This window comes from Triturus cristatus, chromosome 8 (genome assembly GCF_964204655.1).
Source record: "Triturus cristatus chromosome 8, aTriCri1.1, whole genome shotgun sequence".
Classification (NCBI taxonomy): Eukaryota; Metazoa; Chordata; class Amphibia; order Caudata; family Salamandridae; genus Triturus; species Triturus cristatus.
Genome location: NC_140591.1, coordinates 715,307,258 through 715,322,045, shown reverse-complemented (window position 1 = coordinate 715,322,045; position 14,788 = coordinate 715,307,258).

Below are 14,788 nucleotides of genomic sequence, written 5' to 3'. Positions count from 1 at the left end.
TTTATAAAGCAAGGTAGAGACTGGACAATCAATTATCGAGTGTTATTTCTGCACACCTGTAATAGCGATCACTAGCCCACACTACCTCCCTTGAGTAAGCCTTGGACTGCTCTGCAACGCTACGCTCTGAGAGTCAGGTGCTACACTAGGGTGTTTGGTGCCCAGTGAAGGACAAGTGTGACATGTTATTTGTGCAGGGCTCACAGATACTGCCCCGTTTTCCAACACACCTAAACTTAACAAACAAACCAGAAGAATGTATGCCATGCTGCAATTTAAAGTCAAATTCTTCCTAAACAACAAGGGAGTATATTACTTAGCAACAATAGCCAAAAGCATATTATACAGTAAATACTAACCTACAAAACTTCCCCAAAACAATAACATAATCTTAACCAACATGAAAATCAATTTTTTATATAAATAAAAAACATAAGGGTATATTTACAAGAACTGGATTTCTGCTGTTTTGCCACAGTGGAGCGCTACAATTGTTACCGCGGAGGTACGACAGTTCCTAATGCCACATTAGCGTTGTATTTGCTGCAAGGCACTCCATGGCGTTAGCAAGAGGCCAGTGTCTGGAAAACTGAAGCTGATGTGTGTGCTGAGTCAGAAAAAAATTTCACGCTAATTCGGAAAAAGTGATGTTTGTCCAATTAGTAGCCAGAAAATCAGATGCTAGCCGTCCAAGTGTCACTTTTATGTACCTAGCTGGGGAAAAAAACACCGCTACATGATTTCTTTTTTTTACACTTACCTGAAAGCTGCAATGGAGCCCCCAGGAGTGAGCACTGGCCAGGACAACCCCAGCAACCCTATTACCAATCAGGATGTCTAACAGAGTCCTAGGGGAAGAGGAAGAGCAAGTTCAGTGAGGAGAAGAATCAGATCTTGATCATGGAGGGGATAGAGTAACACTCATTCTGCGTCAGCTTCAAAATGCCATTGTGGAGGAAAAACACCAAATGCCAGCCCATAGTAGGAGTCCAGTGAGAGTTGGTAGAGCAGGTGCAGGCAGGGATGGATTCTGTGGATGCCTCACTGCCAAAAGAGACACCTACTCTTCGCTTCATGTCCTCCAGCAGTACTTGGCTGACATTGCTGGTGTCATGAGGTAGAGAAATAAACAACTACCCTTCCAAAGTGGCACCAGCGAGGTGGCCCACCAGCTGGGAGCAATAGGAACCATCTTGGAGTCCATGGAGCAGAAGCAGGACTCACACTGCTGCCATGGATGCCTACCACTGCGACATTGCTGCTATGTTGCAAAACCAGTAGATCCTATTTGCTGCCTCATGTATTGGCATAGATGAATGCTTCTGCAGGCACGCGATCCACATCTTCAGCCCCGGATGTGTGTGTGTGCCTCCCTTGGCTGCTGCATCTACAACACAACCCTCACGGGGGACATCGCAAACAACAGAGGAGGAAGATGTGGACAGCACCTCTTTCCAACAAAAAAGTGTCAAGTAGCAGTCATCTATGCCTGTGCTTATGAACATGCCAAGGAAAATCAGCTGCCAATGTCTTCATTTGATTTCGCCCTGTTCACCTTGACCATTCATAGACTGTCAATGTTGCCCATCCTCCCTAATGACATTGTGGTCATCCTCTTCACTGAAGCACTGCTCTCCTCAACATATCCCATGACATGTTCCCAACATGGACATCCACTGACTCAAAACCATCTTTTATAGTTGATGTCCAATGAACTTTACCTGTGAGCCACTTTATCATTGGCACATGTAAATAAAAGCACTTAGTACTACCTGTGTGTTGTCTGTCTGTTGGAGTAAGGAAAAAGTTGAACATGGTGCATTCAGTGAGGCAAAGACACCAACTACTTGCCGGGGGACATGTGTTCTTTGGAGTCAGGGACAAAGCTAGGCAGTAAGAGTGAAACATATTTGGTGACCTCTATGTGTGTGTTGACTATAAGTGGTTACTCAATGTTACAAGCATTAATTCAACTGGTGTCATGCAGTCAATTTTTATGTTGAATGAAGTCACACTAAAAGTGCCAGGTCTACCCATGGATACTATCAAGCAAGCAACATTGGGCTGATAAGTAAAAGCTGCAAGTGTTAGTGCTTACAGGGCTGCCATGACCTGTGTGAGTCCAAAAACCATACAATTTGGCCACATTTATAGACCACAAGGTCCCTCCAAAGCATGTTGCATGATATATCCACACAGAGAAATTGTATGTGAACACTCATTGCACTGTGTACCATTTCCATCATGATTGCCACGTCCACTGTTTAAAAATGTCTGTAGGATTTAGGGGGCGTGGTTAAGATGGCTGCTTAAGCGGACGTGTTGTTCTGCCTCTCCCGCGGGCGGCCCAGCATAGCACCGGCGATCGGCCGTTTGCAGCTGGCGGATACCTACGGCCTTGACCCAGCAGGTGCCGGCCGTGACAGCGAAGACACAAGAGCGGTAGCCCGGCGCGGACCTGGCTCCCGGGGCCCGAACGCAAGACACGGAATGCGGGCCCGCGAGACAGAGGCCTGGCTGCGAGGAGGAGCGGCCTGGAAGCAACGGCGGCCGGGCAGGAACATCCGGGGTTGGTCTGCCACAACGCGGGCCCCGAGAGGAGGAAGGGTGAGACGGGCCGAGCTGCGTGGGGATCTCAACCGCCCCCGAGCAGTAGAACCCTGGTACCCTGGGCCTGGTCGGACGGAGCGGAGAGCGGACCCGAGAGCCGGAGGCCTGGTCGGGAGGTGGCACGGCCTCGAAGCAGCAGCAGCCGGGCGGAGACATCGGGGACTGATCTGCAGCGACGTCAGCCCATGCGGAGAGGTTTGCTGAGACGGGCTGAGCCGTGGGGGAATCTTGCCTGCCCCTGAGCAGCGGAACCAGCGGGTGCAGAACTCGCGCGGCGGGCCCGGAGACGCGTGGCGCCGGCCTGCCACCTCGGAAAAGCTGCAGTGACTCGGCGGTCCCGGGGCTGGTTGAGGGCCCAGCGACCCTGACGGGAACCCCCCGCCTCACCACCGGACAGGCAAGTGACCGCTCTGGGGCAGAGAGCTGCTGTCGGCGCCAACTGCGGGGGACCCAGTGGTTGAAGGAAGGAATCGATGGCGGGAGGCTTGAGGCGCCCCTCACTAAGCCTGAGGCTTAGCAGCACGCATACGAGGACAGGGGTCTGACCCATGTATAGCGCCTAGGGGCTGGCGGGCTCCGTGTACACGTGGCATTCTGAAGGGGACTTGCAGGCTCTGCAGAGGCGGGCTACGCGGCGATGGGACTGGGGCCTGCCATCTGGTAACGTGCTGGGGTTTTGCCCAGGCCCGAACAGCGGAGCCAGCAGGTGGGGGTCTGGTGCAGAGGCCCCGGAGAGACTCGGTACCGGCCAGCCATTTTGAGGCAGTTCCACAGCGTTTGGGCGGTCCCGGAGCTGGTCGAGGGGCCAACTATTCTGGCGGGACCCTCCTGTTCCTACAACGGTCAGGCAAGCAACCGCTCTGGAGGTGAGAGTTGCGGTCGACGCCACCAGCGGGGGACCCAGCGGTGTACGGCAGGGATCGGCGACGGGAGGCCCGAAGCTCCTCTGACTGGGCCTGGATCTTGGCAGCACACGCACTGGAGCAGGGGGTAGACCCCTGTGCAGCACCCAGAGACCAACAGGCTCCACGCACACTTGGCACTCCGGAAGGAACTTAGAGACCCCACGTAAGCGGGCTGCATAGCATCGAGGCTGGGGCCCGTCGTCCCGTGGCGCGACCCACCGGGGAGTGACAGTACTGACGGCCGTTGGGGACACCTGCGCAGCGGGCAGCAGCGAGGGGACTCGAGGTGGGGCCCGCCGCCTGGGGGGGGAGGCACTGTAGAACCCTGCTCTACCCAGGATCCTGCTGAGGAGTGCTGTGTGCCCCTGGACTGTTGGGGCAGGTTTGGAAACTCAGCGCAGCTGGACGGCCCTTGACGCCCGGTGGGCGATTTATCACAGCGGAGCAATCTGGAGGAGAGTCACCGGGGGCATAGCGCCAGGGCTACATCTGGGGCAGCATTGTAAACCGCTGGGGCTCGGCATCCGGAGTGAGACCCGCCTGAGTGGACTGGACGGCGGGGGCGGCGGGGGCGGCGGAGCTGATTGAGACAGACGGGCTACCGGCACTGGATAGCTGCCAGGCGGGGCCGTGACTCTCCTCGGGCGAGCCGGTGGGGGGAGACAGGGGCAAGTTATGGTCCCCCGGAGAGTCGCAAAGACAAGACATTGAGAGAACTGTTTGCAAAGACACAGGCGGGACCCACGACAGGCGTCATGGCGGCGGGAGCGCCTGGTCCCCCACCCACACAGACGGATGGAGCTGAACTGATCACCAAGTCCTTTCTAGAATCCATGTTCACTGGCCTGAGAGCTGACATTCAAAACCTTCAAAAGGTATTAACGGCGGAGCTTAAAGAATTTCGCAGGGATGTGGACGGTGTCGGGGAAAGGGTCGCCGCATTGGAGGACAAAAGTGACGGGCGCGACACAGAACTGGCGACGCTACAACAGGAGATCATCCGGATCCATGACCAGCAAGTTGACCTCCAGTCACACGTAGAAGACCTGGAAAATCGGTCTTGGCGTCACAATATACGCATCCGAGGAGTGCAGATAACCGAGGACTCGAAAGACCTATTTGATTTCACATGAGAACTCTTTAATCATATCCTGGATCGCCTACTGGAGTCGGAGTTGCGGATCGACCGGGCACATAGGGCAGGTCCCCCGAGGCCCTCGTCCGCCACTTCGTCCGACATCTTAGTGTGCGTGCAAGACTACCGCACCAAGGAGGACATACTTCGTAAAGCTCTTCAAAAACACCCAGTGAAGTTCCGGGACCATGCACCGGTCCTTTACCAAGATCTATCGGCCCTCACGCTCCATAAACGTAGACTTTTCAAGCCAATCACGGCGCACCTTCAGCAGCGCAACATTCAATATAGCTGGGGGCATCCCTTTCGCCTGGTGTTCCGTATTGACAACACACTCTACCAATTGCGTTCCTTGTCAGAGGCAGCAAAGCTGTTGGGGGTGGATCTACCGGCGGAAGACAGCGGAGCTGAGGGGGGCCCAGTGGATGCAAAGGCGGCCGGGCCTGGGTGGCACCGACAGGGCCGTCGTAAGCACGCTAAGAAACCTCCAGTGGCGGAGATTCTCAGAGGGCAGCAAGCAGCGCTAGACACTGTCTACGCGGGTCTGCGCAACCCCTCACCCAGCTGAGATACGTGACAATTGCCGCCGGCTTAACTACTGGGTTTCTGAGCGGGCCGTCTGCGGGAGGGGGGCCTTCTCATTGTGATACCTTACTCCACGTTGCTACCTTACCATTCACCGGAAGGTGGAGGACACTGGTTCTGGACTTTTGCTGTTCAAATGTTGGGATGTTCGGGTAGGGGTTGGGGGGTGTTGGTCGAGGGAGGGCACGGGGTTCCACATCCATCATGGGGTGGGGTTGTGACGGACGCAAAGACACGGGGAGCACACATCGCTCGTCCAAGGCACATCCCCCTTGCATGTGATGTGCTGTTCGCTTTGCGTTCCCTGAGATTGCTAGATAAAGTGAATGGCGCCGCACACACTTAAAGTATTAACACTCAATGTTCGGGGTCTTAACAACCCGGTGAAGCGTAGAGCCGTGCTGTCCTGTTTGGAGAACTCACAGGCCGATATCTGTCTCCTCCAGGAGACCCACCTCTTAGCTCAAGACTGTCACCGGCTCCGGTCCCGAAAGTTTCGACACAACTCTTTTCTTCTAGTCCCACCAAGGCTGCGGGGGTGGCGATCTCGGTGGCCCAGCGGTTTAGGGGGAAAGTTCTGCAGAAAGAGGCGGAAATCAGAGGTCGGCTATTAGTTTACAGGTTTGCACTGGGAGCCTTGACCTTCACCATCGGCTCTCTCTACGCCCCTAATGAGGGTCAGGAGCACTTTTTGCAGTCCGCCCTCACAGACGTCACGGTCACGAGCGACCGCAATATTCTCCTGGGGGGAGATTTGAATCTTGTTTTTGATAACATACAAGACAGATCTTGTCAGCGCACTCATCAGACTGGTGCACTCTCGGGGGCAGGCCTGGACCGACTACGAGACTTAGGGCTCGACGATTTGTGGCGTAGTTTCCACCCTCGGAGTCGGGAGTTCTCTTATTATTCTCATGCACATAAGACATATGCGCGGCTGGATTACCTCTTGGCTTCTTCCGCGGTCAGGGGGATGGCATCGGCGGTAGAGATAGGGGTGGCTTCTCTTTCTGACCACGCTCCGGTGTTTACTACTTTGACTCTGCCGCCAGTGGTGCGGCCGGACAGGGTATGGCGCCTCAGGGACACTCTGCTACACCGGGAAGAATTCCTGGTGCAGATTCGTAGATCGATCACTGATTTTATTGCACACAACGCCAATACCGACACAACCTTAGCGACACAGTGGGCGGCGATGAAGGCGGTCCTCAGGGGAGAGTTTATTGCTATATCGGCTGCCGACAATTCAGAGCGTCGACGTAAGCGGGAGGAGCTTACACAAAAAACTAAGGAGTTGGAGCAAATGCATCAGAGGACGGGCGACCCCAGGGTATGGCGCCAGCTCAAAGCAATACGACAGCAGCTGGCAGCTCTTGATCAGGATAGAGCGGAATACGCTGCCCTACGTTTAAAACATGCCTATTACACGGGAGGGGATAGGTGCGGGCGCCTTCTCGCCCACAAGCTCCGGGAGGTCCGGAAACGCCAGGGGGTCCACGAGATCTGCAGGGAGGACGGTACGAGAGTTACCGAAGACAGGGACATAGCCAAGGCATTCTGTGCATATTACGCTAACCTGTACTCCGGCTCCCATTTGACCGCCGATAATGGGGCGGCCTTTCTAGACTCGGTCATGCTCTCAACTCTGTCCAAGCTCCAGGCGTATCAGCTGGATAGAGACATCCGTCCTGAGGAAGTGATTGCTGCTATCTCCCGGTTGAAACTGACGGAAGCCCCTGGGCCGGATGGCTTTACCGCAATCTTTTATAAGAAGTTTTGTACCTTGCTGGCGCCCCTTCTCACCCAGCTATTCAATTCCTTCTCGGCTGCGGGAGCGATCCCCCCGAACCTCTTGGGGGCCCACATAGCAGTCATCCCCAAGCCAGGGAAAGATCGGACTCGCTGCGGGGCGTACCGTCCCATCTCGCTGTTGAACGTCGACCTTAAGCTCTATTCGGGAATACTGGCCGGTCGGCTGGCATCTTATATGCCAGGCCTAATTGACCCGGATCAGGCGGGGTTCATCCCAGAGCGTCAAGCCCCCGACAACACGAACCGAGTCTTGCATTTGGTTGAAAAAGCCTCCCGTACGGCGGGAGACTATATGTTGCTCACGATCGACGCTGAAAAGGCGTTTGACCGTGTTCATTGGCCCTATTTGGAGCAGGTGTTGCTACGGATGGGGTTGGGAGAGAAATTCCGCACCCATATTTTTAATTGCTATAAATTCCCATTGGCGATGGTCCGGGTGAATGGCCACACGTCCTCTAGCCTCCATATAGCGCGGGGCACGAGGCAGGGGTGTCCGTTGTCGCCGCTGCTTTTTGCCGCATATATGGAACCCCTTGCCGGAATTAAGTTCGAGGGGCATGTTCACACCATCAGCCTCTACGCGGATGATGTGCTAATGTCTTTGTCGAATCCCGGGAGGCCTTGCCGGCATGCATGGCGGACTTGGATACTTTTGCAGGGGTGGCGGGGTTCAAGGTGAATGCGGAGAAGTCGTTGGCCCTTAGCCTCTCCTTGACTCCATCCACCCGGGAGTACTTGCAGAACTCACTCCCCTTCCAGTGGGCGGAGGAATCGGTCCTCTATTTGGGGATCCAGCTGGCTTCTACACTTCCGCAAGTGGTGGCCCTCAACTATGCCGCTTTGCGTCGGAGGATCCGCAAGGAGTTGGGGCAGTGGAAGTACTATCCTCTTTCGTGGTTGGGCAAGGTCGTGGCGGTTAAGATGACCATACTACCACAGATTCTTTACCTCTTTCGTACCATTCCCCTATATCCGCCTACCGGATGGCTCCAGCAGACATAATCAGAGTTGGCCCAGTTCATTTGGAATGGGCGGAAGCCGCGAATGAAGAGGTCGTTGTCCACTCTCGCACCTGAAAACGGGGGGCTCGGGATCCCTGATCTTCATCTCTATTTCCGGGCCGCACAGCTACGCTATCTGGTGGAGTGGAGTCGCTGGGAGTCGGAGAAACATTGGCTGTTCCAAGACCAAGCGGTAGCGGCCCGGCCTCTGCAGGAAATCCCCTTCCTGCAAAAGCAGGCCTTTAGGCCTCTAACATCACCCGCGTCCCCTTAGAGATCTGGGATCGCACTAACATCTCTCATGACCTCACCACCTTTCCCTCCCCGCTTACGTCCCTGCTCGACAATCCAGAGTTCACTCCCGGAATGGATTCGGTAGCCTTTAACAGGTGGAAGCCGGCTGGCTGCCGCTTCCTCTATCATATGTATGATGCGGATGGGGTGCGCTCGTTTCAGCAATTCAGGCAGGAATACGGGCTGCCGGAAGTGGAATGGATCCGCTACCTCCAGGTTCGGCACTGGGCGCTTGACGGGCGGGTTCGCCCATTTGCAGACCAGCGGTTTTCCCAGTATGAGCGTTGGTTAATAACGCGCTCATCAGATAAACAGCTAATCTCCGATCTGTATAGAATGCTCCAAGCTCGACTCGCGCACACTTACAACGCAGGTAAGACACGTTGGGAAAGGGAGCTGGGTAGGACTCGGACTCACAAGGAGTGGGAGGGAATATATTACAGGGCACGACACTCAGCGTACCACATGGGACTCACGGACACATTCACAAAGATTGCGACCTATTGGTATTACACTCCAGAGCGCTTAAACGTGATGGACCGGAAGAGAGACGCACACTGTTGGAGGGGATGTGGGCAGATAGGCACCTTGACCCATTTGCTCTGGGATTGTGAGTGTGTCCGGCCATACTGGACCCAGGTGCTCGATGAGGTGGACAAGCACTTTAACACTGCGATACCGCGCTTCCCGGCGTACATACTGTTGGGCCTCCCAAACCCTCTGACCTACCCGCTTAAATTGCGTAGGGGACGACAAATAGCCATAGCGCTGGGCTCGGCGACACAGAACATACTTACTCATTGGCGCACTCCCAACACACCAACGTTTACGGGATGGTTATACCGATTGTGGCATGTCCTAGGCATGGAAAAACTCACACTAACGCTGGCCGGGGAGGGCTCCAAATATGGGGAGCTGTGGAAGCCCTTTTTGGCGCTGTTGTCCTCCGAATTCAGGGAGGTTACTTGTCCCCGCTATCTACGCTTGCTGCGACTATCCGAAGGGCAGAAGGAAGAGTAGGGCTTGGGATCGGCAGAGACTGCGGGGGAGGGGGGACAGATGGACGTGGAACGTGGGGAGGGGGTGGGTTGGGGTAAGGGAGGGGGGAGTTTTTTAGATTCTTTTTGTTTGCGCCATGGCACCTTATTGGGAACTATTATGGCATCTCCAGGATGGATGACGTTTGACTTAAATTTCAGCGGAGGGGTAAGAGACCCACCTACCCTTCCTGGAATAAGCAAGGTGTTGATATTTTCCTTGGTTGGTGCTTTTTTGTGTATTTTGAAATGTCAATAAAAGATTTAAACCATAAAAATGTCTGTAGATAGACAATGTAATGTCAGGGCCAACCTGACTGATCCCTGTCCATAGGTAAGACACTTACTCACATATGTTGCAAAACCATGATAGCAAAGATATATGCATGTACATAACATAACCTGAGTACACATGCTAACTCACATAGAGTAAATCATGATGTAGCAAACAATGACATTAAATGTCAATGGAAAACTTCAAAGAAATAACAAGACTACCTACCCTACGCTATCTAACTAATCTAACCTAACCTACACTATCTTATCCTACATACTATCTAAAACTATCCTTAACTTAGCCTACCTTACTCTACACATTTAACACAACGTGATAAACATCTATGGATAAACAGCTGTGTTGAGGGTTTTAGTATGTAGGAAGTAATGGCGCTCAGCAAATATGCGTATGGTGAGTTTGGGTGGACAGGTGAGTATGGTGCTAAACAGGAAGGGGAGACCCTATATAACCCCTCAATGTGTGTAGGGAAGACTCTACATCAAAATAGTACAACATAGTCCTGTGCACACATACAAAATAAAATGCATAGATGTAACGTTATACACAAGTGATGCGTTCAGTGTGCTTCGGTAATACTGGAAATTCTTTATTCTTTTAAGAGAAACGCAACCAGCTGACATGTGTTTCGTCGGGGATGAGTAATCCCACGACTCTTCAGGGCTCTGCACAGTCGCTTGAGCGAAATGTATTCCCAAGACCGGTGATAATTCCAACCCGGCTGGGCACAAGGTTGCAAATGAAGTATAATGGGACAGCAAAATGAATCTAAAAATTGAGGTTCTTAAGTAATAATGCCGCAAGTAAGACGAGAAGTGGTTCCAAAAATGGTACTATAATCTCGTATAGACGAATTCCGAACGAAATGCAGTAAAAATGAAATTCAGAATAGTGGTGGCAAGTAGGACGAACACGGGTGCACCTACATAAATCACACACCGTACTCAGCAAGATATTTCAATTCCCAGGCACTCTAGAAATTCCGACATCAGGAAATGAGTACGCTACGTACACATAACATCATGCATACTTGTTCCCTAAGTTAGGTTAGTTCTGTTCTTGTCAGTGCTGCTGAGTGATATTGTTCACACATGTTTCAGGCATCCCTAAGTTTGAAATAGCATAATTGAACAATAACACATATGGAATAGGTAGAGATGTGTTATATTCAGGCTAGCATACCCTTGGATACAGTACCATGTGAGTGGGCTCCAATCTCACATTCACTGGGCCTCTCATACTAGAGGCATGTACTATGTGAGTCTCATATGTAAGGACAGTTACAGTGGCTCTGGCCTCAAAAAGACCTCAATGAGCCCATGCAAAGGCAGCATGTCGGATCTGCTAGGCATTCAGAGGTATATAGTCAGGCAAGCCAGTGCAAAGCACAGGGTAACTATAGTGGACATCACAGAGCCATATCTATTGCATAAGAAATGCTGTTTAAGACCAGTGATATGTGTGTTGCCACATTCAGAGGTTAGCTAAGTACTGTAAGCCATGGCAGGCCGTATAAATGCTTAACAACCCTGGGGAGGTATGCAGAGGAGGATCATAGTCACTTCTCTATGGGGCTTATTTACAAGGCCCTTGCGCGGCAGGTGTATCACTTTTGACAATGCAAGAAATTACATCCAAGCCATGCAAAGGGCTGTAATGGCCCATCCCAACTGTATCTGACAAATGCTTGTTGTGAAATAAGTAGCACTGGAGCTGATCTGCACTACCTGGTCTGTCACAATATGAGTTGTCTGGATGAAATATGGGCATGCACATCAGCTCAGTGCTTCCCATTCCCCATTTTCTCATTTGTATCACCTACAGGGACACAAATACTTGTGTGGCCCGCTCAGTATAACAAATAGAATTGGTGTACAGATCGTGCCAGCACTATAGCCACAGCATTTACTGCTATTGTATGGGGGCATGGCAATTTTGTGCCAAAAGTCATGTGAGCCATACTTAATGTTACCAGAAATAATCAATGGGTTCATGAGACACATAGGATAGCAGACAAATCACGTGTACTTACCAACTGCTCCACTAACTTCAATGCCAACTTAGTCCAGGAGGTCAGACTCCCTGCCAACCACATTGGTTCAGCGAACTTTGAGCTCCTGGGTGTCAGAGTCCACTCCAAAGATCATCTGCATCTAGAGGCGTACACTTTAACACCATTGCTTGCAGACCTTCATGAGGTAGTCCTAGATGACACACCCCTCACTGGTTAACATGGCAGGTGTAGGAGAGTAGGATCTGCTTCACATGTGTACCCCCACTTTTTGCTGGTGTTTCACTGTTTTTCGACCTTAGTCTGGCTGTGGCCCTGCTAATCAGGACCACAGCCAAGCTGCGTCCTCTCTAAAATGGTTTCCATGTACATTAGGTACATATCTAATTGGATTCTGGAGTGCCCTATAAGCCCCTAGTATATGGTATACTATGCACCTAGGGCATAGGTACCTCAGAGGCCTACCAGGGGCTGCAGCATGTATTATGCCACCCCTGGGAAGCACTCCAAAATGGCACCACAGGTCTGCTACTGCAGCCTGGGTAAGGGTGTGCTTGCACCCCTTATCGTGGTATAGGCTACCTATATCCACATATATATACAGACACATATAAACCTATAAGCCACTCCTATGGCAGGCCTTGACAATCCTGAAGGCACAGTGGTTGGTTTTATGTGAGATGGTGCCCAAGCATGAGCTGAGCCCCTCTGCAGCTTTCGGAAATACTTCCTTATGGCTGTTCTGTGATACAGCCAAACCATATACTCTTAAGTGCATTATAACCTTGCGGTAAATGCTAACTTTGGAATGGCTGCATCAAAACATGTCGTGTTTGGTGGCAAAGGCTTTGGAATACTACCCCCCGCCAATTCTGGCAGCGGGAGTAGCATTCCACCCTTCTAGAGGGAGAGACATGTTCACACTGGCTAAACCCGGTAGGACTTTCCTGAGCCCTGGCATCTCAAAATGGATGCCTCTGCCACAGAAACGGGTCTGGCCTCCTGCTGTTGACCGAAACTCCGGCAGGGGAGGCCTGGACAATAGGTTTCCTGTCGAAGGGAGGTGTGACCACCTTCCCAGACAGGCAGATGTGTATTGGGGCTGGGCGGGAGCACTCTCTGGTGCTTTGAAGTCCTGCACTGCGGGCACGTTTGCTGTCCCTGTGCATAGCCCAGTTCAAACCGGTTGCAGGGGCTACCTGTCCCTGCTCTGGCGCAAAACTGGACAAAGCCCACCCATAGGTGGGGCCTTAGAGTTAGTCCATCCCCTAAACTTACTATAAGTATAGGAATCCAGTCCCTAGGACTTTAGATTACCCTGGACCAGGGGTCTCCAACCTTTTGTGTAGTGACAACTACTTCTGGTCAGTGAAAATCGTAGTGAGCTACCAAACCCCAAGCAACTCGCTAATTTTTCCGAGAGACCCCCCACGCCCAGTTTCATTGACTTTTAGCCTAATTTCTTCAGAGCCCATACTGTGGTTTGAACAAAATACTTAAGAGTTCCCTAGAAACACTGAAAGGAATGACTTTGAATTTGTGTTGTCAAGACGCTTCAAAACCTTTCAATTAATAGCTTCAAAATCCATTACATAGAGACAATCAATCAGTGAAATGTTACAGATAAGACAGAGGACAAGAAGGTATATGGGTCACAGGTCATCCATACTAGTAGGGAGGATAGTTTAAGAGTGCTTGGTCAGGAGAGGCAGAATTAGAAACATAGATTTTAAACCAGGCTAACACCATGGTTGGGGGATTCTAAAAATAATTGATTTCTACCCAAATGAACCTATTTTGCAACAACTGGGGTAAATCACAATGGTCCAGCCAGCCTATACCTTGCTGTTTTTATGCAGCTCTTTGATAACAGTTACTTGCTCACTGTTCTAGATTAGGATTTTAACTCAAAGAGCTAGCAACAATATGGTCTCTCTGACCAAAGTAGTAACCCACTGACCTATTTACATTATGTTATATATGCACTTTGTGATCTGCACCTTCTTTGCAGCAGGCATATTAACCCTCTGTGCTACCTTATGGTGATTAATAACTTCCTTTGCAAGTTTAGAGATTATTACACAATCTCTCTCTCTCTCTTTCCAAGAAGTACATTCATCGCCCAGTTTGACATTTTTATTGTTGGCTGAAATTTGCTGGAGGCCAGGAACATAGCAGCAGGTGCTTTACTATAATATCGTTGCCCCCACATGAAGTCAGCACCCAGTGGCACATAGAGCCGGTCCTGGCGGTAGCAGCACAGTACATGCAAGGACTTTTAATTTGAACGTCAGCTGCCACTGTGCTTTATTGCTGTTAAGGCAGATGTAAAGCACGGTGGCAGTCAATGTTAAAATCAAAGGTCCGTGCCTGCTCAGAGTCTGAACAGCTTTCACAGTCTCGTGAAAGCCTTTCACTGATTACTACACCACGCTATATATTTGCCTTTGCATGAATGTGAAAGCAGTTCAGTGCAGGCAAGCACCTTGGATTTTTGTGTTGGCTGCCACCGTGCTTTATAGCAGGAAGAATAAAAGCGCGAAAGCAGCACACTGCAAGCAATGACTTTTAATTTGAACGTGGGGTGCCACTGTGCTTTATTACTGTTGGTTAAGACAAATGTAAAGCACAGTGGCAGCCGATGTTAAAATCAAAGGTCCGTGCATGCAAGTCTAAACCAGGCCTTCTTTAAACAGCTTTCACAATCATGCAAAGGCAAATATATAGCGCGGTGTAGTAATCAGTGAAAGGCTTTCACTGATTGCTACCCCGCTCTATATATTTGCCTTTGCATGAATTTGAAGCTGTTCACTGCAGGCAAGCACTGGCTGCCACATTGGCTGCCACTGTGGTAACGTTCTGTGCCTGCAAGGACCTTTGATGTTAACTTCAGCTGCCACAGCGCTTTATTCCTGCTTAATGCAGATGTAGAGCACGGTGGCAACCGATGTTAAAATCAAAGGTACTTGCATGGACTTTTCACAGACTAATCCGCTTTCACTGACTACTACGCGAAGGCAAATGAAAGCGTGGTAAAGTCAGTGAAAGAGGATTAGTGCAGGCAAGAACCTTGCATTTTACCATCGGCTGCCACCCCAGCATC